Consider the following 16,654-nt stretch of genomic DNA (forward strand, 5'->3'; position numbering starts at 1 on the left):
TTTTGTTTCGTTCGTTTCGTTTGTTGGAATCAATCCGCTTTGAAATATTTATCAAAATGACCCAATATTATCAAAGTCGGTAAACAACCCCTTTTTCTTTATAAAATACTATGTGTGACTCAATTTGTCGGAAAGTGCCAAGTTATGATTTATATATAACTTTGACTTGTTTGAGTGTATGACAGCAGCTTTATGACATGCAAATTTTTCTGTCATAAAGGCTCCATTTGTGTATTTCCTTGGTGAAATTATTTATCAAATATTTATAAATAATCCCTAATAGTTTGCAAATAGTCACAAAGTTCCCATTTTCGAAAATTACTAGAAATAGTGTCAACTTATCAAGGTTCCTTTTTATAACTTGTATCTCTAGACATGAAAGCATAGATAAAGGGGTTAAGTTGGACACACCCAGTAGTTGGGAGGCTCTTTTGTACACAAAGTATCCTCTGTTCTTTATGAAATTGTGAAATATTACGTTCATGAGAATATTACTAAAATAATAATTTAATAATATTTCACACACACATACAAACATACGTATACATGCAATTCTTCAAGTATTTAGGCAAGATTTGACTTCTACTCTCCCCCAAAAACATTAAAACATTGAAAAAGGTGGGATATGAAGCTCACCTTGATTAGCTTGCTGGGTGATTTGAAGAGTGATGAGGAAGTTTCCAAGCTCCAAAGCTTGGAAGATTCTTAAATCTTTAGAGGATTCTAAGAATAATTTTTGTGTGTAAATATAATGAAATCTTAGAATAATGTGAAGAATAATTATCCAAAGAGGATAAAATACTCACCAAAGAAATCTGGGAATTTCCTTTGAAGGGATGAATTTGAAGCTTGGAGGAGTTGAAAGTATTCTTAGGGGTTTTCTGGAAGTGAGAAATGAGAAGTGGGACTTGGAAGGAAAAGGAGTTCACGTATCTAAAGGGAAGGATAAGGGTGACTTGACATTTGCATGGAGGTCTGGTATACAAGACTTATTCCTCTTTGGATAATACATGTTTTACTGAAATTTGCATGGGACGTGAAGGATTTACATCACATCACAAAGTCAAACCCCTATATTTCCTTAGAATCTCCTTAACAATCTTGGATATTATTTTATATAAATATGTTTAAAATAATTAATTTTAGCATAAAACAGGGGTTTAAGGGGTTTAGGATATGAAAAATACGAGTTTGGTGTGATTTCCGGCGTCAAAATTGATGGGTTATGAGCACTACAACATTCCTATGGTGTACATGCAAACCCTAAAGCTTTGGATCTAGTTTGTCTAATAAACATGCAATAATCATCCAAAGCCATAAACCCTAGATCTAGCACGTGATAATCAATATTAACATAAGAATAGGGTTTAGATCATACCTTGATTGTTATGTAGTAATAACAATCTATTCCTTCTAGTAATTGGCTTTTAAAAGCTTAGAGTCACAAATGTCACTCCTTTAATGGCTTACAAACACCAAGAGTAAGAGGATGAAGAAGGAGAAGAAGAGAGGCACTCAAAAACGTCTAGAAACCCTAAGGAATCAGTTGGCCACGTTTTTGGTGCCCTAGGGGTGCTTAAATAGTGAGGCTATGAGGGTTATCTAACAAGGAAACCCTTATTTGACTGCTTAGGCCCTATGCAACCCATGGACTCCTCCTTTAGAGGCCTTGGACGATTTCTAATGGGTTTCCCCATAGATTCGTCCACCCCTCTAATAAGAAGTCCATTAACCCAATATTCAACTATCACACAATTGATAGTTCTGGTCCCCTAAGTTTAATTAATCTCTTTTAGCCACAAAATTAATTCTTAATTAATTATTGACTAATATTAATTAAACAATATGATTTCTCCTTTAATATATTATTCTCATAATATATTAATAAATCATAATTAATCTCTTTCTCCATAAATCATCCTATCAAGTTGCTTTGGTGAAGGCAACCCAAAAGGACCATGCACCATCGGGTCAAGTACATACCAAAATAGTTATGGACTTAGACACTAATCCAACAGTCTCCCACTTGGATAAGTGTAATAACTATTCTGCGTATGACTTCAGATCCTGATCCGTAATTGTAGCTTTCAAAAGCCGCTGTCAACTCTGATCTTATCAGATATGCGTCATTTAGATAAGGGATCATATATTCCTCCATTCTAGATATCGTATAGACGTGAGACATGGATTGAAATCATTCTCTCAGTCTATGTGTTGTTTCCCGATTTCTGATTTATGACGACTGACTAATTGAACAAATCAAATTATCCTTGGCCCGGCCGAGCACTTTCGTTTGTCATCACTAAATCATCGAGGGGCCCACAGATATCGCTTTTATCCCACATTGAATAAAAGAAACGGATAAACTTTGACTCAATGCTTGCTTGTACTCACTCACCGAATCACACACAACAATACGTTTTATAACACCAAGTTACTGGTGCGTTTACATATTATCAATGTGTAACCGACTCGCAAGATACAACTCACACATCTCGGTTTCAAGAATATAAGATATTATTGTCTCACCAATCACTCGTGATAAAATCCATGAAGTGATCCAAGTGAGTGTGGGTTTAATCCAATGCTCAAATCATATTCGTAAGCACTCATGAACATTGTTGCAAACTTTTGCTATGTCTAATACACTTTAGACAATCTACACACCAATTCATGACAATCTTCTTTCATACCTACTCCCAAAGCATGAGCGACTGTGGAACGTTCAAATAATTCGATTACTCTCAAATAACTCAATTATTTAGGAAGTCAAAACATGCAAATTGAAACACATGAATAATACTAATCTTATATTGCCCCAAACCTTTGAGTAATAAAACACTTTTATTTAATCACCATATTGATTACTCATTATTTGTTGTTTCGGGTAATCAACTTTTTACTTGAATTATAACAACAATTGTCCCATGCTCTTAGCATGCATACTATGTTTTCGTATGGTCCTTACTCTGTGAAATAGTATAATTTAATAACATTTTCAATCACACTCATTTCACAATTCCCAATCTCCACCACAGGTGTAAGAATACCAAATTCTTGCCACTTATAGAAGATGTTAGATTCTAACATTTTATGCAATGATCCTTTCGTAATGTCGCAGCACCAAAGTCACAAAGACTATTGCCAATGAAATTACAAAGTTCTCTATTGGAGATTGTTACAAGACAATTCCAAAGACATGAAGTCTCACATTCAAAGTACATTCCTTTGAATATCCTTCTTGCATAAAAGTTTTTCTAATCTAGACATACAGATTCTTAACGTCCAACTCCCAATATGGAAACATTTCCATATTTTCCATATGACAACTCATTTTAAATAGAATCTTATCTATTCATAATAATGTCAATATGTTCCATCCATGACTATACTTCTAACTGTCCACAAGTGACCAATCCTTGGTGAACCTTAGATTATCCTTGACAGTTGTTTAACTAATTCAGTCAAATCCGATTCTAGTCCTCTTTCCCTCTTAATGCCCTAGGCATTTGAAATTTTTTAGAACGGTCGAATATTACAGTATATGCAATCGATCCTATACTCGAAGTGTATGGGATACGATTCATAATGAAAACGTGATACTTTACCAGTTTCTTGCTATAATATTGTCATAATATTTCTATTTGCCATGTTCTCAAAATTCGAACTATGAAGAGGGATGCCGTAATTATAATCAAACTTTGAGAATACATTTAATAAATATTACTTTGACTAAATTCAATTAACATTTCTCGATCTAAGCTTTTAGATTGGAAACGAAGTATAACATCCTCTCCCTTAATTATAGCAAAAACAACTTTTCAACCCCTGCAACTCTGCAAAGTGAAACTTTTGTTTTTCTATAATTAATATTGCCAACTTGCAATACTTAAAACAATAATAATCATGCTCCCACTAACATGATGATTATATCCATACCAGCATAACATTTATGCTCCCACTAGCATTGACACGTATTCAGAAACCAGCTAAACTTCTAGAAAACAATACTTATTGACTTCCAAGGTTCATTGTTTCTAATACGATATGCTTTGATAAGCTTTTATCTAAGCATCTCAAACTCATACACCTTACTTTAGACAGCTCACATGTGTGTCTAAACAATTCCAGAACTTATAGCAATAAGTCTCGATTGTTCAAACTAATTGCCAAATCTCACAATTCGAATTATGAAAAGGGATGCCGTAATCATAATCGAATTTGAGAATGCCATTTACATAATCGCTATCTCCTTAAAATCTCTCTTAGTGAAAGCGTTTCCTCACAATCATTTTCATGTAGGAGAGAAACCTTATGACACTTAGATTTTATGGTGTATGTGTTCCTATCCATGCAAATTTATCATAAGCATAATCGTAAGAAAATGTTTGTGACAAATTCAACCTCTTATGGACAGAACTTGTTCATTCTTAATTTCTTGCCATCAAGGGTCCCACCATTGCTTCCAAGTTATTTAGCAGCTCACCTATGCCAGTCAATGTACTTTCATTGATCAAGGTGATTGCCTTTATGCATTCTATTGAGAACTCGTAGAACTCATATGCATAATCACTCAACTGGATTGGCACAGAAATAAAATTTTGTCAACACGATAGGTTACAATCCCCAAGTCGTGTGCTAGTGTTTAATAGTTTTACTTCTTGATTTGTTCTTGAAACTTTTCAAGATCTTTAGACTCCCACTGACCTCTTGACATATGGGATTCTCTTATCAAGAAACATTTCTTGACAAAACAAATATTCAAGAGTCAGTGTGTGTCTATACCAAGACAAAACTACGCGCAATTTGGTACTAGTTGGTCTTTGTCTTATTCAAGACATCACAACTTACCAAAATGTGCAAGTGTGAGAACATTCTTAAGATGATGTCACTGAAATCACAATTTTGGAGTACGATTCTAAAACTTGATTTTGGAACGAAGTACGATACATCTTATTGACTTAACCATTTCTACAATTCACCTTTCCTCTTCTTAGCCAAACTAGTGCACTAAGGTATTCTTAGAGGATGAATTATAATATGGTTCCTACAATAACCAAGACGATCATAAAACACGATACAAAAGTACTCTCCCTTCTTCTTAGATTGGAGAACCTTTTATCTTTATGCCTTCATTGATTCTTCTTATTCGTTCTGCCATTCATTGAAACTTTTCAATGATTCAGAATTACACTTAATCTTGTAAGCATAATCACGTTTACTAGACTTTTAGTAAATCATGACGAATAATCTTATCGTTATTTATGGTGGACTTGACCAGTGCACAACATTGTGTACCAGATCTCCTAGTCCTTCACTTGACTCACATACTTATGTGAACAAGGAATTAGTCTCAATTTCCCAAATACGAAGGTTCTCATTCATCACACAATACCAGTTGCATGATTCCAAGTTTCTGTCCAACTGAAACTTGGGTGATGAGAAACTTTCCTCATTTGGTAAATTTCTAACATTACCACAAATAACATAACTAAGAATCAAATCCATTCACAATATTGCTAACAATAGAACCATTCAAACACCAATTTTCATAAAATCCATCGTAAGGAAATATAAATAAGATAAATCAAAATTTATTTTATTGCGGAAAAATATTGTCCTTACAATGCGATTACAAATGAAAACTATGTAACTATTACTTAGCAATCTATCCTAACTCTAAAGTAGTAGCTCAAACAATCCGATCTTTGAATCATGTGATCAAAATCCATTTCTTCATGACCAGATTTAGTTCACTTCTTTCCTTTTAAGCTTCCTTTTCTTCGATTCTACAAGACACCAAATGTAATCTTATCACATCATGTATTAAGAATCTAAAAGGAACTTAATAGAGTTAGATAGTGGATTTTACCTGATGTAGAGTCATACATTTTGACTCTCCCATCTCTTAGATCTCTCAGGTAGTCAGGGCAGCTTCATAACCAATGCCCCCTCTTTTGGCAGTAGAAACATATGGATTCTTCTGGAATGGTACACAAGACTATCTCATACTCAGCCTTTCTCTTGCGTAGAGAAAACTTTTCTGGACTTCCAATGTTACCATTTCCCATAGAAGGTTGGGATATTGATTTACCAGACAAATTTGCTAACCAGTGCGCCATATCATTTCTGATTCAGCAGCAATAAGCAAATAAGTCAAATCAATAAGGGTCATGTCGTGGTCCATCATATAGTACTCTCTAATGAACGTACCATATGATTCGGGAAGTGACTGAAGAACCAAGTCAACAACCAACTTCCTTTAAGCATCGACACCTAACAATCCTAATCTATCAATATGTGACCTTTTATCCAAGACATGAGCACATATAGACTTTCTATTTTCATGTCTTTTGCCAATAGGGCTTGAGTGACCTTGAACTTTTCAAGTCTTCGAACACGTGGGTCAGGGAGAATTATTGGAGGAGGTGGAGGAAATGAAGCATGATTTCCATTTCCATAATCCAATCGTGGAACATCATCTTCATGTGGAAAACTTTTTCCAACGGATTTAGGAAGACCATAGTTGTCAGACTTTGACATCTATAAAACGAGAGAAAATTCAAGTTAGTTGATTGAGTCCTTAATAAAACACCCAAATGCGATATTAAGGCTAGGACCCAACACAATATCCTACAAATTGGAAGAGGGATGTCGTAATCCAACTCGCAGAACATTTGAAGGTAGGTAAATGACGATTTACCAATTTCCACCATGAAAAACGAAAAGAAGGTTAAGTTTTAAATGAATTGAAACTCCTAGATCTTTTGAGATTCATTGAACTTTTCAATGTTATGTTTAATCTCGATTATGCCCTTCATTTGTGACTGGGATGCCGAGGATCACAAATAAGGTGTGAATCACCATGCGAATGTACGTGGTGCCCTCAATGTTACAGTCACCTAATCGACGTGCCGGTTAACCACACACACTCCATCGATCTATGAAAAACATCGAGTCACCCTTCGCTACCAATGCCAAACCCAAATTAGTGTGCTAGTTAACCACATAAGCTCCACTAATTGTCTCGACAAGGGTACAAAGTGTAATTCCATGGAATTGCATCGATTTCACTTTTTCCTAAAGTAACTAAGATTTTGAGAATTTAGTAAAACATTTAGTTACTTTAACATTCATTATACTTTTAATGAGGAGAGGGTTTGCCCTATCCTACCTGTTCGGCTAACGACCCTCCACTAGTCAAGAGTGTGCTGGGTAAGATTGGATACCCATTCAATCGTCATTTTATAGACAATTTCCTTAAACACCCCTTATAGACCAGCTTCGTGAATGAGGTCTACTAACGGTAAGACTAGCAGTTTAAGTTATACATATATAATATTAGACTTTTAATGTTATATATAGTATAGGGTGTATTTTACACTTTTAAAATACTAGGTGGTTTAATTTTAGAAATTACACTTTTAATTTAAATTAAATATAAACCATATCATTATGGATTTATTAACTTTCTTTTAATTATACCTTTAATGAACTTAATAAAACCATAAGGGCGTAATTTGAACTTTTTCAAACTAGGGTTTTAGAATTTAACATTTTAAAATCAAACTTTTAATCAAAATTTAAATTCCAAAGCTTGAGGGAAAGTTTTGAAACATTTCAAAATATTAGGGTTTAACTATTTAAATTTCAAAACTAAAACTTTTAAGGTTCAAATTTAAACTATAATACCTAAAGGGTGAAAATTGAAACTTTTCCAAACTGGACTCGTCGAGTCTTTGACTCTTTGACGCTGTCAGACCCTTTGACTCGTCGAGTCTGGCCTGGACTCGTCGAGTTCAGTCGACTCGGCGAGTTCACCAAGTGACTCGGCGAGTCATGCAGTCAGAACCAAAAAAATTTCGATTTTTTAAGCAATAAACGATCAAAATAGCATCAATTCATCAACAAACAGCCCTGGGCTCTGATACCACTGATGGGTTATGAACACTACAACATTCCTATGGTGTACATGCAAACCCTAAAGCTTTGGATCTAGTTTGTCTAATGAACATGCAATAATCATCCAAAGCCATAAACCCTAGATCTAGCACGTGATAATCAATATTAACATAAGAATAGGGTTTAGATCATACCTTGATTGTTATGTAGTAATAACAATCTATTCCTTCTAGTAATTGGCTTCTAAAAGCTTAGAGTCACAAATGTCACTCCTCTAATGGCTCACAAACACCAAGAGCAAGAGGATGAAGAAGGAGAAGAAGAGAGGCACTCAAAAACGTCTAGAAACCCTAAGGAATCAGTTGGCCACGTTTTTGGTGCCCTAGGGGTGCTTAAATAGTGAGGCTATTAGGGTTATCTAACAAGGAAACCCTAATTTGACTGCTTAGGCCCTAAGCAACCCATAGACTCCTCCTTTAGAGGCCTTGGACGATTTCTAATGGGTTTCCCCATAGATTTGTCCAACCCTCTAATAAGAAGTCCGTTAGCCCAATATTCAACTATCACACAATTGATAGTTCTGGTTCCCTAAGTTTAATTAATCTCTTTTAGCCACAAAATTAATTCTTAATTAATTATTGACTAATATTAATTAAACAATATGATTTCTCCTTTAATATATTATTCTCATAATATATTAATAAATCATAATTAATCTCTTTCTCCATAAATCATCCTATCAAGTTGCTTTGGTGAAGGCAACCCAAAAGGACCATGCACCATCGGGTCAAGTACATACCAAAATAGTTATGGACTTAGACACTAATCCAACAAAAATGTCTTAAAATGATAAAAGGGTCCGAAAATGACAAAAATCCAGAGTGTAGTCCGGAGCCTGTGAGGGTCCGAAGTCTGATAAAATTTCCGGATTCATTCACAATGTTCCGGAGTCATCAGGCGAGATCCGGAGTGACCTTCTCGGATCCGAAGTCAGGTGCTCAGTGGTCCGGTCCGGCCAGGGATTTCCGAAGCAAGGCAAGGCGAGGCGGGTCTTCTGGAGCAGAACCGAAGGGTCCGAACAAGGTGGTTCCGGAGCAAACTAGGTGTCCGGATGAGAGGCTTATTCTGAAGCTGTGATTCCTCTTGGTTCCTCATAAGGCATTCCGGACTAAGAAGGTTCCGGACAAGAGGTTTGGGGTTCCTCATAAGGCATTCCGGACTAAGAAGGTTGCTGACAAGAGGTTCAGGGTTCCTCATAAGGCATTCCGGACCAAGAAGGTTCCGGACAAGAGGTTCAGGGTTCCTCATAAGGCATTCCGGACCAAGAAGGTTCCGGACAAGAGGTTCAGGGTTCCTAATAAGGCATTCCGGACTAAGAAGGTTCCGGACAAGAGGTTCAGGGTTCCTCATAAGGCATTCCGGACTAAGAAGGTTCCGGACAAGAGGTTCAGGGTTGCTCATAAGGCATTCCGGACTAAGAAGGTTCCGGACAAGAGGTTCAGGGTTGCTCATAAGGCATTCCGGACTAAGAAGGTTCCGGACAAGAGGTTCAGGGTTCCTCATAAGGAATTCCGGATTAAGAAGGTCCTATTGGGTTTTCTCCTCCGGTTTTGGGCTGTTTTCGACTGAGGAAGGTACATAGAGGGATTTGGGAGAGATTTCACATACTTGGAGAGATTTGGGAGAGATTTCACATACTTGGAGAGATTTGGGAGAGAGAGAGAGATATATAGTGGGAGAGATTGAGAGAGCCTTTGCCGGGAGCCTTTATTAATGTTTTTCTTCGTGGTTCAAAGACCGTAGAATTAGTTACATCCCATTTTGAGTGCTATACACCCCCGAAGGGCACTCAATAGTATTTTATAGAGCTGTTACTTCCCTCAATCAGATTAGGGTTTTAAATTTTGAACATTTGGAACTTTCAAGTGTTACTTTGCATTAGGATTTATAGTTATACATTAGTAAACATAAAGAAATTCCTAACATATAAACACTAGTTGAGTTGACCAGATTGACTTGTTGGCCTTGACTTGACTTTGACTTGGCCAGAAGCTTGCCGGTTGTCACATAGAGGTCACTCAAACGATTGAGATTATGCAGTTTTAATAGATGTATATATTATCATATAATTCAAAATCATCAATCTATTATATGAACTTAGTATACGAATTATTATATCAAATTTAGAAACAACGTTATTTTTATATTTAAAATATATATATTTGTAACGATTTCAACTATATAGGTGTTTTTGCGCAACACGCGGGGATTCGCCTAGTGTGTATTATATAACGATGAATGAAAGTTGTTGAATAATTATAAAACATACATACAAAATGTAAATTAAACATAAATCATTTAAAAATTCAAATAAAAATTGTAATACAAAATGTAAATTAAACATAAATAATTTAATATCCAAACAAAAACATAATGAAATTCAAAATAAAATAATAATATAATATAAAGTAGGTGAAAGTAGTAGATTTACAATATGATCACACAAAATATGTATATATTTAACGGCTTCTGGACCTCATTCTATGTCTTGTATATTTTCTCTATCAATTCCTCCACCTTGGACGTGAGGAGTAACCATAATGTTCTCCTCAAATTTTGTAAACAAGTCATCTTGTATATTGTATTTCCTTATAAAATTAATGATCGCGATACAAGCACTGACTATGTCTATTTGCATTGTAAAAGGATAAAGAGTCATTTGTTTTAAGATTGGGAATCTCGCCTTTAATACACCATATGCATGCTCAATAACATTTCTAAGTTATGCATGAGCATGATTGAACCTTTCTTCTATAGTTAGAGGTCAGCTTCTTCGAAAATCGGCTAACCAATACCTAGTATTGCGGTACGGGGACATAAACCCGTGAGTGTTTGTATATGCGGTGTCACAAAGGTAATATTTATCTGCAAATGAGTGTGGCATATATTATATAAAGAATATAAATAATAAAATTTATATAAAGATTACAAACCTGGTGGAGGAAATGGAAATCCAAAAGTCGGATTGAATGCAACTTCTTTTATAACTCCTGAATCATGTGTTATATCCTCCCATCCATCCCAAACAAAGGTGAATACCATACCAAAATCACAAATTTTTATTACATTTTGAAAACATTCACCTTTTCCTCTTCCCCTATAACGAGTTTATTGATCAACGGGGCACAAACGTATGTATAAGAGTTCCATCTAATGCACCTATTGCTCCAGAAAAAATCTCTTTTAACTGTCTATGTCGTTCATAGTTATGTCTTGTTGGATTAGGAGTTGTAGGTACAATAATTTCTTTTGCAAAACACATCATTGCAGTTAGGACCTCGTGAAAACATTGATGAATTATTTAAGTGGAGTGGTGTAATCTTCCCTTAACCGGCGAAAACGTTTGTTATGTCCTATAACATGTAATAACATATCCATCTTCTCTTCAATGCTTATTGTCCTACTAGCTTGCAACCAATGTTTTCCGGTAAAATGGTTGCATAATAATACAAATTCCTCTTGTGTAAGACGCATCATATCGTAACATTGTGTAGGGTCTCCATGCATCAAATATTGCATATACATATACCCGCTTGAATCATTATCTCTTATTCTATGAATTTTGTTTAGCCTTCGCCGGTTTGACCTCAACCAATAAAACACAAATAAAAGAAAAGCTACAACTTCACCATCAGAAACCGTACTTGGCCTGTTATAAACAATTACATATAACATGTTAAAAAAAACATGCACCAAAAACTAGTAAATAACGAAAGTCATCTTCAATATCCAATAACATAGCATCTGTAACGCCCGGGTTTCGGGGCTAAGCATTTTTAGACGATGTAATAGTCTAGGTCAACTATTGTAACTCTTTTCGAAGTAATAAAGATTAATTACTTGAGTATTATGTGAATTGTATGTATTTATGTGCTTATTACTTATTTATAAACGTATAATAAATAAAGAATAAAAATAAGCGTTAAAATTAAAGTGTGAGATAAGCCCTATATCTTTACATAAAGTTGTAGTGGTTGAAACAAGGATTCCGGGGATATAAAGAACGCCGAAATCCGAGTTATAACGAAGAAGTTATGACCCGTCGAAGTTTCGCGACGAAACCGACACGACACCGGGAAGCGTAAATAGTGAATTTACGATAGAGTGACTTTTAGCCTTAGAAATCTAAACGAAAGTCGTAGAAAACGTTAAACCGAGAGCGTCCATAAAATGAACGCCCAAATCTCACTTCGTATGAGGAAGTTATGATTTTTCGAAGTTTCGGCTTAGCATTGTACAGCCCGAAGTTCGAATATTAGATCGAGCGGTTTCTAGCCGACACAACCTAAACGAGAATCGTAGATCTTGTTAATAGTAGCATAACAATAAAAAGACAGACGAAAACGGACGTCGGATGAAGAAGTTATGAATTTTTAACGGACAAATTCTGTCCCGGCCTGTTAAAAATATAACTTTTAAAATAAAGTCAAAATTAGCCGACGAAGTTTGAACGAAAGTTGTAGAGTACATTCCCGCCTACGCGTGGATATAAAGAACGTCGAAAACGGAGCTCGTATGCGAAAGTTATGAATTTTAGAAGTCGGGAAGCAAAATTTGCGAATCTGCGAGAAGGGTGATGACGTGGCCGCATCTGAGCCGTCGCTTGCGGCCCACGGCCTCGCTTCGGATGGATGACACGTCACCTCGCATACGCGCCGCGTAAGAGGGTACGCCCCGCGTTCGGAATCGCTTGGTCTCGGAAGCTCCACGTCACCCCACCGAAGCCGCGCCATCTGTCCCCTTATCCGAAGTTACGCCCCGCGTAAGCCAAGGACTACGCCCAACATACGTCCGAGGCTGGAGCCTATAAAAGGGCTGCGAGGGCAGCTAGCTTCCTTGCACTTTTCCACCTTCTTTCTCTCACTAGTTTCTCTCTCTACCACCCCTAAACCCCTCCTAAGCCTAGGTAAACCCCCTAGCACCCGAAGGAAGCCCCGAGGCTAACGGAGTCCCGAGAAAAAGGGTCTTTCGGTTCGGAAACGCTGCTCCAAGCGAAGCCCATTTTTCTATAAAACCTGCTGTAAGTGAGCTACACCTACGCTATTTTCAATATAGTTTCTAATTAATTATAGTAACATTATTAGGACCTTAAAATAATTATTTGGGCTATTATTATGAGTTATATTGAGTGTTATTTAACGCTTATATAATAGTAATAATAGCTAGACTATTAATTAGTCGCGGTTAATGTTAGACTAAACCTTAGTGGTATTGATACTAGGTTTTGTCAAGGGAAAATTGTTTTGAGATAACGAAGCGCTGTCCGAGTACCGAGTCACCACCTAATCAAGTGAGTGCATAGTTACTTTCATCTTACACATAGATATGAAGTATTTTATATAAATTACGTGCTACGTGTGCATATTATCTGTATACTTGCTATCTATGCTGGATGAACGATTTTATACACGTTTTAAATGATTTAAACTGTATATGTATTTTATATCTACAAAATGTGTTGGGTAAAACATGGGTAGATGTAATAGTTGCTGTGTGACAAAATAAAATAATGAGAGACCTCGTTATAGATGTTATTGATGATCAAGTCATCTAGCGAAGTATAGATGACGACCACGACCTATTCTAGACAGTCCAGTGAGACCCTAGCAGGCTCGCAACCTGTAGGTGTTTATTTGAACTGTGTGCTCACCAGAAGTATTCCATCCCCCACATGGTTGCCTTATTTGACATGAACTGCTGAGGAACCCCCGAAGCATGTGTTGTCACCCCGATGAAAGTCCTTAGACTAGGTCCCCTGTGTTAGATGTTTTAGGGACGTAAAGTGAGGATAACGGGAAGAGGTAATCGGGTTTGATTGGTTTGATAAAGTTAATAAACTTATTTATTATGGGTTGAAAACCCTATGTGCTCACCAGGCTCCCAAGCCTGACCCACTCAGTTTCTTGTATTACAGGAAGTGGCGCATGAGCATAGATGTTTGGATGAGAGATAAGGGATTATAGGCCTGTAAATATGAAATAATATAGTAAGGCTTATGTGTTACTGTTTATGCTTATGATCTGTATCGAACATGACATCCCGAGTCTTTTAATGAAATACATTTCTATGGAAATGCTTTTGATAAATCTTTATCATATTTTTGTATTGGGACAAATTCTGCAACTCTTTTATTTAAAATGTTACTCTGATTTTCAAACAAGCATAAACAAAATCGGTATTTTCTGGTCGTGAGAATGGGGATGTCACAGTTGGTATCAGAGTATTAGTTTAAGCGAACTAGGAATTTGTAGGATTTCTAGACTTAAACTTAGAATTCTAAGCGATGATTGTGAGGTGTGAGCACTAGCTTATTTTAGGAATTATGCCTAAAATACTTTTATGTGCTAAATGCTTTGTGCCTGATATGCTGTTATTGGTTCGGATCTATGGTCTGTTGCCGACCGGATCTGAAAACCTTATGTGTTTAGGATTCTAAACGTTTGACTACGATATTAGAACTAACATGTAAACGTTTCGGAGTGATAAGGACGGTTTAAACGACTATCCTAAATAAAGATCTAAATTCACCTTATTTGGTGTATAGATCAAAATGGAAAGAACCGGAGTGGAGCCGAGAATGCAAATGGGAACAGAAACCAACCCCTAGTGATTGAGCAAATACCGGTTGTGGTAGCCACTACTGAGCCAATAACGATGGCCGGAGTGCAAGCGATGATCCAGGCGATGTTAGATCATAAAATGGAGGAAACCAGACATTTGCTCCAACAGAATCGAGAGGAAGCTACCATACAGATCGAACAGCCCGAGTTGAACGAAGGGCAGTATGAGGAGGGGAACTACAGTGGGACCATTGGTCAAGCCAACCCACCAATAGTTTGACAAAACAACCAAGATGACGGAGTCGAGAGGAATGGATGCAAGTACAAGGATTTTCTGACTTGCAAGCCATCGACCTTCTCTGGAAAGGATGATCCGATCGGGGTCATGGATTGGATCTCGGAGATGGAGTTAGCTTTCATGACGTGTGGTTGCAGAGGCAAAGTACAGACCACGTTTGCAGTGCGTCAGTTCCAAGGAGGCGCTGTGCGTTGGTGGAATACCCTGGGGAAGACTTTGAGCCCCAATGAGCCCCTGCAACTAACATGGGCAGAATTTTTGGTGCAGTTTAAACGTAAGTACTGCTCAGCCCAAAACCTGCTCGAGCTAGAGAACCAGTTCCTAACCCTGAAGAAAGGAAGCATGTCCATTGATGAGTACACTAACAACTTCACGGAGAAAATGGAGTTTGCCTTGCGTCTTGTTCCGGATGAGCTAACAAAAATCGACAAGTACGCCAAGGGACTCCCATGGGAGTATGCGGTGCCGGTACGTCAGGCACGTACTCTGGAAGCAGCTATCTGGGCTGCCAAATCTGTGGAGGATATGATTAAGGGAAGAGCTGCCAGCAAGGTTGAGGTTGGCGAGAAAAGGACGTTCGAAGGGTCTGCAAAGCCAAACAATAAGAAGAGCAAGTTCGGTTCAAAGAAGTTTGGAGGAGGAGGAAATGAATCGAAATGGTGCGAGAAGTGCAAAAAGAAGCACTCGGGGAAATGTAGCGAGGAGGTGACCTGCTACTAGTGTGGGAAGACGAGGCATTACGCCAATGAGTGCACCGCCAACAAAAGGGTGTGCTACGAGTATCGTGAAGAAGGGAACATTGCTAAGGATTTCCCGAAGAAGAAAGATGCGGCAAGGCCCAACATCCCACCAAAGCTGAAGGCGAGAGCCTTCCAGATGACGCTCGAGGCTGCGAAAGAGGCGGCAGACGTCGCTTCAGGTACCTTTCTTGTAAATGGTTTTCCTGCCAATATACTGTTTTATTCCAGAGCCAACTACTCCTTTGTATCGCATAAATTTGGTGGGAAACTAGCATTACCTGTAGAAAAACTTGATAATGCCCTGATTGTGGAAGTTGCCAGTGGCAAATTCGTACCTGTTAGTAATCATATTAAGAACGTCGTCATAGACTTAAACGTAAACGAATTCCATAAAGAGCTATTACCAATAGAGTTGAACGGTTTTGACATCGTTTTGGGAATGGATTGGCTTAGCGCCAACGATGCCGAGATATTATGTCGAAAGAAGATAGTAAGTGTAACACCCAGAATCAGAAAGACCAAGAAAAGAAAGGAAAGGCTCTAAGTCAAGAGTCAACTCGTCGAGTCCAGGGAGGAACTCGACGAGTCGGAGCGGGATCTGGGGCATAGAGTAAGTGACCGACTCGGCGAGTCGGCTAGTGGACTCGGCGAGTCTGGTCTGGGCGAGAAAAACCCTAATCCCGGGGGTTGTGCCCTATTTAAAGAACATTACATCCCTTCCCCAGCCTCTTTACTCCCCTTTTGAGATCCAGAAACCCTAAATCGTGAGTGAAAGTCCTTGGAAGCAATTTGGAGCTTAGATAAGTGGTTTTGTGAAGAGATCTTGAAGATTAAGACGCTTGGATCAAGGGGGTTTGCAGAGATTTGGATTAATCTTCAGTGGGAGGTCATCTTGGAGGTAATAAGCTGTTACCTTCACCCTTTTTGCATCTAGATCTATTCTTGAATGAGATTTGGGGCTATTTTGGCAAGATTGAGGTCTATTTCGGGTTTGGGGCTTAGATCTGAGGTTGCTACTTCAGATCTAGGGTTGTGATGGTCCAGAATGTCTTAAAGCAGCAGTCAATGAGTCATTGGGCCTATATCTCCTTGGT

Source organism: Lactuca virosa, chromosome 5, assembly GCF_052849685.1.
Source record: "Lactuca virosa cultivar CGN04683 chromosome 5, Lactuca_virosa_CGN04683_v6, whole genome shotgun sequence".
NCBI classification, from domain to species: Eukaryota; Viridiplantae; Streptophyta; class Magnoliopsida; order Asterales; family Asteraceae; genus Lactuca; species Lactuca virosa.